General features: G+C 38.9%; 1 long non-coding RNA gene across 1 annotated transcript; it reads left to right on the top strand.

Annotated features, from left to right (window-relative positions):
* The first annotated feature begins 7,821 nt into the window (after nt 1-7,821).
* On the top strand, nt 7,822-10,224 carry LOC136795939 (uncharacterized). Its single transcript, XR_010843644.1, has 3 exons — nt 7,822-8,533; nt 9,916-10,082; nt 10,152-10,224. It is a non-coding gene; the product is annotated as an uncharacterized lncRNA (long non-coding RNA).
* Nucleotides 10,225-10,283: the final 59 nt, after the last annotated feature.

Here is a 10,283-nt window from a genome sequence, read left to right as displayed (position 1 = left end):
CTACTATTACATAAGAAAAGAAAACCTTTTACACAATTTCTTCGGAAATCAATATAACGCAATACTAACAAAACCTCAAAAGAACCAAAATAAAATTAGGCACGAACTCGCATTTCCGTTCATTAATAATTTGCTGCGAATGATAGGAAAAAAAAACACAAAACAACTTCTTGAAAAACTTTCACTGCTTAAAACTTCAACACATTATTTGGTTCCCCTCATAACTTAACTGTCCGATATGGACAGTTCTTCGCCTCTTGAGTTCATTAATACTTTCAATAGTAAACACACTGTGCTCCATGATCACAATCACCCTGAATGGCCCCTCGTAACGTTGGACCTCTTTGCCCCTATTAATACCCACACGGCGATAGACAATCGTCCCAATCCCAATTTTACCTGTAACGTCTCTGACATCAGTGTTTTGACGCGCGATACGTTTAGTCTTTTCGCCCTCGAGCCTACTTTTAACCCTATCCCGTACTTAACGTAGCGATGCTCCGTTATGGATCGTTTCACCCTCACCCACTGTACCTCTGTAATCCCGCCTCCGTCCGTGCATTCCAAATAAAACTTCGAAAAGGTAGAACTCTGTAACTGTATGGATGGAGTGATTGTATGCTGCAATCGCCCTATTCATCGCGTCGTCCGGCTCTAGTCCCTTATTCAACTGAAAGACCCGCAAGTGGTCACTCAAAGTGTTGTGTTGTGTAGTCCCTACTCTTCGGATGCCCTGGGGTGTTCAAGTGCCAGACCACATCGAGAGACTTTATCTCGCCCCGGATCGCCGCGTTATCAAACTCCCCGACAGCCGTCCAACGAGATGCGATCCGGTATTCCATAGAATTGGAACCAAGTTCGCAGCGCTTCTAGTATGGCATCCGCTGACCTGTCCTTGATTAGATGTGCCATGGCCACCTTGCTAAAAAGATCAATGGCCGTGACCCATTTGTATCCCCTCCAGGTAAAAGTGTCGACCTGTAAATCGACTAACGGCATATCCGTGGCAAGACAAACCACAGAGGGATAGCGGAGATGATACAGGCACTGCGGCGGAAATACTTCTGGTGGGGTATTAAACGAACGGTTCAGGAGGTCATAGGGAACTGTCAAGTGTGTCTGAGGCTAAATATGATCGTCATCCCCCCAAAGCTATACAGGAAGAAGTGGGAGTTTCTTCATATTTAGCCTCAGACACACTTGACAGTTCCCTATGACCTCCTGAACCGTTCGTTTAATACCCCACCAGAAGTATTTCCGTCGCAGTGCCTGTATCGTTTCCGCTATCCCTCTGTGGTTTGTCTTGCCCTGGTGGTAGGCAAGCGTAACTTCTTTTTGTTGTTCTACGTCCCGTAGTGTGTCCACTAGTAGCGTACAACGAATGAAGGTCCTCTCTACTCCCAATTGTTCCGTCCGCCACAGGCCCTTATTTTTTCCCAAATTACGGCGTTTCCTACAAACAGGTAATACTTCCTTCCCGCCTTCGAAGCATCCTTCAGTGCTCTACATATCTGCTCTTCTCCCACTCCTGGCGTTGACCAGATAGTCTTTTTAGAGCTTCTCCCGTATTTACTGTATTCTATTTTCATCATACCTGTTGTCCTTGTCTTCCAAATGATTTGTTTGTGCTTGTCATTTATGATTTCTTCTATTTCCTCCATCTCCACTGGTCGATCGCCACTCGAGCTATCAGTTCCTGATGCTGCCCCCGGGTCGCTCCCTTCGCGCGTGCTATTGCCCTCATCCGCGTCTCTCCGCTCTCTGGCGTTTTGGCTATCGTCTTCCCCAGGCGTCCACTCGCGCAAAAATTGACGCAGATCTCCGGACGGTCCCCCTTGTTCATCCTCTTTCGTGTTCACGGTTATTGTGGGTGATGGCCAATCTGCCACCATGTTCTCTTTACCCGGTTTGTAGGCTATTTCGAAATTATATTGGGAAAGGAGCTCCTTCCATCGGGTAACCCTGGCTGAGGATTCTTTCAATTTTTCCACCCATTGGAGGGAACGATTATCTGTCTGAATCTTAAATTTTTTCCCCAATACGTAGGGGACTAAAATGGTCTACGGCCCACACTATGCCCAGTAACTCCCTTTCCTATGCCCTGTACCTTGTCTCTGCGTCCGTAAGTCTCTCCGATTCCTTCCTGAGATAGTACTGCTCCCAAAGAGTATTCGCTGGCATCAGTGGTGATTGTGAACTGCCGATTGATATCTGGAAATGCTAACACAGGCTCTTCTTGCAATTTTTCCATACATTTCCGTATATTGTCTTCCATGCCGGGTGTTACTACTACGCGATTCCCTTTTTTCAGGAACACTTCCCGTAAATGCTTCACATGGTCACTTTCTGTCTTACTGAAGATCAACAAGTCATCCATATATATTTGGCACATTGCTTCATCAATGCCTCTTAATAATTCGTCCATAAGACGTTGAAATGTGATGGGGGCATTTTTGAGTCCGAACGGCATTCTTGTGAACACAAAATGACCCCTCTCAAACGTGAAAGCCGTTTTACAGCGGTCCCGTGGATGCATTTCTATCTGGTGGTAACCAGCCTTTAAATCGAGGTTACTAAACACGGTCGCGCCACCCAACCTGTCCAGAATATCCTCGAATCGCGGGATAGGGTACCTCTCATCCACCGCGTTGTCGTTTAGTTGTCGGTAGTCTACTACTAGTCTATACTTCTCTGCGGCTTCCCCTGGCACGGATTTATCCCATACTGCCAATAAGGGGCTATTGAATGGCGACGTACTATCGACGATTATCCCCTGAGCCTTTAAATTCTCCAATTCCTCCCGGATATGTTTCCGAAGTGCTTGTGGGTGCCGCCTCTCTTTCACATAAGTCACCCTCTCCTGTTTCAACGGAATTTCGTGAACCGTTCTTCCATTCACCCCCAGTGGTTCCCCTCCCGAAAGAATATGTCTCCGTATTCTCCGCACTAACGCTCGCCTCCAATTTCCTGCCTGGTTTATCGTGCCCACCTGTTTGTCCCCTAGAACCCGTTGGCCCCTAAACCTCTTTTTCCCAATTCGAATGTTCCATCCATCACCTTTTCTCGTTATCCGAGCTCGCCCCTTCATTAATAGGTCACATCCTATAATAGCCTGGTATTCTAGCGGCATCTGTTGCACGATATGGACCATTAGGTCCCCCTGAACCCCCCATTTACTCATATTTATTTCCCCTTCCACACTACAGGGCCCACCCAGGGTGATTAGTTGACATTTACATGAACATACCTGAAGTTTCTTCTTGCTGTCGTTCCACTTCTCAAGCACCTCTCGACTCAGGATCATGTGCGAACTCCCAGTATCCACCAGCCACGTCACGCCTTTCACACAGATGATAGGCAGACCGCTGCATTCTCCCTTCACGTTGTTGTTTACCAACGTGCGGGCACCCCTCTGCTGCCACCCTCCTCAGATCTCTTCGTAGGACCTCCTCCTTTCACATACTCGCTTTCGTCTACTTCGCCTCCTCATTTCGCCAGTGCGTTTCCTTCCTTTGTCTTCTATTTCTGTTCGCGATATTTCAGACATTGCTTCTGAAGTCTCACTGGAGGATTCCTCTGACCTCTGCGGTCCACGTCTTCATCTCACTCTCTGGACATTAATTTTCATTGGCTCTCCCTGCTCCTCCTATATATGTAGGGGAAGTGTTTAGCTATGTGCCCCTCATTCCCCCACTGGAAGCATCGAGTCCGGGGACACCGGGCCACTAAGTGTCCCATTTTACCACACCCGTGGCACCGTCGTTCCTCTTTCCGACTACCATTCCTCGGTCTGACTTGGGTCAGCTTCCTCTCTGCTGTACTTCTATCTCTGCTGGTTTCTTTATATTCTCTTCTCCTCCAGTGGTTCTCTGTGCTTCTGGGGCGAGTGTACGTCACTTTCCTCCACCCTCCTTCATCCGTCTCCATCCGTGAGTCTTCCTCCCGCGCACTGACATCCACCATCTCCAGTGCGCACTCGGTGAATGTGCCGCTCTCTTGGTAAGCCTTCCTTCTTATTAGTTTCTTTAGCTAATTGAACTTTAAGTATTGAGCCCAGGAAGCTCGTTCGCCAATGAACTATTTCTGTGCTATGCGCCTCACGCATTTTTTCTGTGATAAGGTTGAATTGGGCTAACAACCTACCTGCGTACTGTCCATTTGTCTGCGTAGGCCGTTTCCTCTCCCTAAATAGGTGAAACACATCTTCTTCGGGAGTCCACTTACCCCCTCCTTATACCTTCTTCAATCTCTCCTTCACAGTGGACCACGATGTTTCCTCATCTGCCTGGATCTGGTTTAACACGCTCCGCTTGACTCGACAAATAAGGGCCGCTTTTAATAATATAGCATCGGCTCTTTCGAGAAGGTTATCGGACACTTTAGCTTCCAGTCTCTCTATAACTCGGTCGCCTCCCTTAATGAAGTGATATTGCCTTCATTAAGTCTAGCGAAGTTTTTCACTCCCGCTCTGACTTTCATCATAAAGTATGTGATATTTATATGGTTTAAGTATCGATGAGATATCCGATACATATAAAAGAAAGAGTAACGGTCCCAGGACTGAGCCTTGAGGGACTCCCGAAGCGATTCATAGAAATTCAGAGACAGATCCATCACTATCTATCACTGCTAGAGTTCTATTTTTCAAATAAGATTCCAACCAGAGTACTGCACTATGAGAAAATTTAAACTTGTTTCTTAAAATTTGCAATAAAATGGTATGGTCTACTAGGTAAGAACTGTACCGTTTGATCGTACACAATGGGTTCGAGAACCTTGGACAAAGAACATAATTTTGCAATGGGTCTATAGTGTTCAACATTACTAGGATTTGAATTTTTAGGAAGTGGAGTAATCAAAACCGTTTTCCAAAGTGATGGAAAATATGTAGATTGTAAGGAAAAATCAAAAATGTTCAAGAGAGTTGGAATTAAATGTGAATGGAATAATTTGACATATTTTAATTGTAGCTTATCTATCCCAGAAGACTGCATATTCAATTTATGAAAGTTTTTGAGAAATATATCCGACGTGGGAGAAGAAAAAATCATCAGGACTGAACTCATTTCTAATATGAAGCGAATCTGAAAATGAAGAGAAAGGTTTCGACAAAGGGTTAACGAAAAATTGATTTAGTTCGGATTTCGAGACAGCTAATGGTAAAACTTCCCGATTTTTAATTAGACCAAGAGTACGAATATTTTTCCAAAGTTTTTATGGTTCCGTACACGAAGTCAAATTATCGAAAAAATATTTTTGTTTATTTTTTCGGATGAGTGAAGTTACTTTATTTCGAATTAGTTTAAACTGTAACAGTGTTTGAGGATTATTCAAGATTTGATAACTTCTTCTAAGGCGATTTCTAATCTTAATGAGATTTTTTTATTTCTGGTGTAAGCCATGGAGAGGGTTTTTGTTTAAGAATGTTAGTCTTATAAGGAACATGTTTATCTAACAAAGAGAAAAGATTTAAATTTGCCATTTCAACCCAATTATCAATATTATTCGATTTATTAATTTCATCCCAACTAACAACATTGAGTTCATCGTTAAATTTATCTCGATTAAAATAAATAAAATCGCGGAAAGTTAATGTCCTAGATTTTTTAGCTTCTGCGACTCGATAACAAAGAAAAATAATATCGTGTTGACGACAAAAGGAAACCGATAATTGTCCCGATGAGATGACTTTATTCAGATTTTTATTATCAACTAACATAATATCGAGCCAGGTATCAGTAGTTATAGAATGACAAGTGGGGTTAAATTTTACTAAAGATAAATTAAAACTATGGAAAAGATTGTTTAATAACTTTGATTTGTAGGATTTTTTTAAAAAATCGACGTTTAAGTCACCATTTAAAACTATGTTATTGTATAGAGGAACTAAGGTTTCTAAAATATCTCGCAGTTCGATATAAAAGCTATGTTTTGGTGGTATATATATCGTTATTAAAAGGAGCTTACCATCACCTCTTTTGACCTCCAGAACTAAGAATTCGAAAGAAGATGACTGAAGAATTGATGATGCGAGTAAAATTTTACAATATAAGAAGGCCCTAGCTTATATACAAAATTCACCACGAGATTTATCATTTCGATCGGATCTGAAGAAATTATAGTCAGGTAGAGAAATAGAATAATTACTGATCTTCTCATTTAACCATGATTCACTGACACAAATTATATCATAAATATTTTGACACCAACATGTAAAAATCTGACCAATGCCCAAGAATAGATTCAATATTTAAGTGACAAATATTAAGTTCGCTAGTCATTATAATTTATGTATTGAGAAATTTATATATTATTTAATATAGCAAATTTTAGTAAACACTTAATATGAATATTCGTTGTGAGTATAGAAAAGATTTTGTAATGGGCATATATAATGAATATTAACAAGCGAGTGGTACTACTAAACAAATATTTTAACATATTATAATAAGTCACAGAATGAGTATGATTTAAATTACCAAAATAAATCAAAAATGCAATTATAAGAGTATATAAATCAAGAAAATAATAATAAAGTTAGCGAAGAAGCGTTTAGTACAAAAACAAAATATGTTATTGAGTAGAGGCTTAGAGATATGTTTATTATTATTGAAAGAGATCTTTTACTATTTGGGATTTTACGGAATGCTATTGTGGATATTTGCTCAGTAATAGTATAAAATAAATATAAACAATTAGAAACTTTAGACTTACAAAAGGAAATGATTTAACTAATTTACATTTTAATAACATCCTCACGCGATCTAATAACCATTGCAGCACTCGAATCATCTTTTTGACGTGACAACGTCTTATAAATCATTTTGCGGGATGCCATGTTAGAAAAAGTGTCCCGTAACGGAAGTAGATTGTGGGGGAGGTAATTAGTAGTGTAGTAGTGGGGGTAAGAGGATTATTGATGCTGAGAGTCATGCTCTCATGAGATGATCTTTAAATTATGCATGAAATTAAGAATATGGTGATAATAATAAAATTCATTGGAATTAATTAAAAGTATATAACCTAATACATGTTGAGATTGCATCAGTATACCACTGGTATTGAACCTGTGAATATGGGTAGTAAACGTGAAAGTGTTGCTAAATCTAATAGTGATCGTCAAAGTGACTTTAGAAAACGTTTAATTTTAATTTATATTTATGTAATATTAGCATAGAGTATACGTTGTCACGGAAATATGTCGCCTCGGCGCGAAGCGCCAAGGCCTACACGGGCACGGTTTTTTTGCAAATATTTTGCAATTTATAAACCATACATATTTGTATGATTTTTGCTTCTGCGCTGCTTGAGCATCGCGAAAAAGACGTCTATTTGTAGCAGTAAGTCTCTCATTAAAAAATATTCTAGACGGCTCTCCTTCGATCCAGCCGAGATCTCTAGTAGACAAAGCCTTTCTTTGTCTTATGTGTTCCATAATATTTTGCTTGTCTATGCGACGAAGAAAACTAACGATTACTCCAGGAAAGTTTGTATGAGGTATATTTTTTGTCCTATAGCAATAATCTATAGCGTTTTCTCAGATGTTCAAATTAATTTCTTTACATATATCCTGTATAATTGTTAACATATTTTCATTAGGTTTAAAAGGAATTCCCTTTATTTCTATGTCGTTGGAAATTTTTTCTTGTTCGAAATAATTTAATTTTTCTTTAATGACATTAAATTCTGTTTTTATTTAAATAATTTTATCATTGAAAGAATCAAGCTAATCACTAATCTTTTTAATTTCGTTTTTCATGCTAGTGATAGCGTTTTTATTTTCTTCAATGTAATCGGAAAAGATACTTAATTGTGTTTTAAATTCCTTATTGTTTTCTCTAATTTCGGTAGTGAGTTTCTTGAATTCCATCAAAAATAATTCAAGGTTTCCACTTACCTCGGTCTCTTTAATAACTTTCTCCGTTCTTAGGGATTTTCTTCTATCCTCATTGCACTGCTTACAGAACCACTTTTTATTTTCTTGCTTAAAAAAAGCAAGTTCATCTTTTGTGAGTTCAACACAGGCAATATGTTCCAACCCTCACAATGAGAGCATTATATATTTGTTAAAGCCCAAAAGTATATAGTTTGTTTATTTAGTTTAATTTTATTTACTTCCAATTGGTGTTTTAATTTGTTAATTATAAGTTTATTTTTTGTTGTTTTTACCACAAGTTATGTCGTATTTAGTTATTATAATTTATAACGTAAATGTAGTTAGGAAAGGAGGCTTGTGATATGCGTGAATAATATAAATACATCGCTGCGGCTCGTCACATATACAACAACATTGCAGGCTGCAATGGGATTACGGCCTGTATACGGGGACTGATAAGGGAGTGTTGAGTCTACAGCCCGCTGCCTTGAGCCTACGAGTCATAGTGAGAGACACCCACTGGCTCACAACGTAAGAGTTTTTTGGGGTTCAATTCAGGACCCTCACCCACCAATAATTGACATTTGAAAGACGGCGGATGTTCCGGACTGGAAAAAAATAAACGATATGCGCATATCGACCCCCCGACTATCTACTGTGAGTGATTTTTTTCTTTCTCTTCATCATATATCATATATATCAAGAGATATTTTCTTTTCTTTCACTACACACTTTTATTTTTTATAACAACAAACCAGCAACAGTTTTTTTTAATTTTTGTTTATATTTTAATTCCATTAAATTTGTATACCAATTTGGAAGGTTTTTATTCTCTTTTTTTTTTCTTTATTATTTTTGTGTTTATGATTCTTTTTCAGGTCCTCCGTGTTATTTTTTTCTATATAAACGAACCAGCGAACAATTTTTTTATGGGGAAGAGGTACGTTGTTTTCATTTAAGAAAAGCCCCTCGCCCCAACAATATTTTTAATGCATTATGGATGAATCCTTTTAAACAGACCGCACATTTGCTCATGATTGTATAATAAAAGAAAGTAATATGGGTATAAGACTAAAAAATAATGAATGTAAGGGAAATAATAAACAGAAGTTATCACTGGACTTATCACACGACCACCCAGGGCGACTGCTAGACTGCAACTGAGGAGGTATAGGGTTGCCCAAGGTACAGAGAGAGGGGGGGTAACAAGGATAATAGAGCGAGCCAAGCGAAACCCAGAAACATTGGTCATTAGAAAAACCGTAAGTGTCAGGGTTGTGGGAAGGTTTGTCATTTAGTGCAGCATTGCCAGCGCATAATGCCCCTATATGGGCCTATATGTAATTAAGAAGAAACGCAGGCCAGTGTGAACTAATGAACGTGAATGCCCAGTGAGTTAGGAGAAAAAACCTACGACTAAGCCATAGCAAATCACCCAGCGAAGCTACTGGAAGAAACACTGAGAAACGAGAAATGGAAGCGGAGTAAGTAGCAGAGGAGGAGCGTGGAATCGAGGACTAAAAGGAAGGAAAGTTCGTGAGATTTAAGGAGGATGCCTGAAGAGTGGTGGCTACACATCGTGGAATTACTATATACAGGAGGAGCGTGGCGGTCTGCCTATAATACATGTGTAGGGAGGCGTAAACTGCCTAGTGGATACCGGACGCTCGAGTAAGATAGTATGGCGAGGAGCATTTGGGAGTTTAGATAGCGGAGAAAGGACTCTTCGAGATCCCTCATAGAGTGGGCTCGGGGATCCTCAGGTCGAGATTGTAAATATTGTATATAATTTATTTTACATTTTTCGATTATGTTCATTTTATTTTTTTTCTGTTTATATCGTATATAGGAGATTTAATTTATTTAATTATATATTTTTTTCTTTTTGGTATGAATGTATTTAATTAGCAATATTATTCATTGCTCAAGTTTGTGGCAGATTGTAATAACATTTATCAATAAATAAAATTTAATTAATAAAAATAAAATAGTATGTAATATTGATGAATAATTTTATTAATTAATATCATATGTTTTAGATTATATGGAAGATGTTTGCCCTTATGCTACATTCCAACTAACTAAACCACCATATACCGAAAGCACGTTCAGTGGAAACGTGTATAGCGGCCCTTACCATTCTGTGCGAGGATCATTTGTTTATCATGATTTACCCTCTGGAACAGAAATCTACAAGGGTAGACATGTAAGAGAATGGTTATTTAAAATTCATATACCTTTAATATCTTATTATTTAAAATTGTGTTTATTACAGTTGAAAGAACCTGAATATACAAAAGTTAGAAGAAAAGGAGTGAGAATGCGAGATTCTCATCTAGAAAGTCAAGGTATTTATTTACAAAATATTTTGAATAATCGATTATCAATTGAATTAACAAATATATAT

Source organism: Halyomorpha halys, unplaced genomic scaffold, assembly GCF_000696795.3.
Source record: "Halyomorpha halys isolate HHAL.00 unplaced genomic scaffold, Hhal_1.1 Scaffold1450.1, whole genome shotgun sequence".
In the NCBI taxonomy this organism is placed as follows: domain Eukaryota; kingdom Metazoa; phylum Arthropoda; class Insecta; order Hemiptera; family Pentatomidae; genus Halyomorpha; species Halyomorpha halys.
The sequence above is the reverse complement of the archived record's forward strand: the minus strand, read 5'-3'. Positions and strand labels throughout refer to the sequence as shown.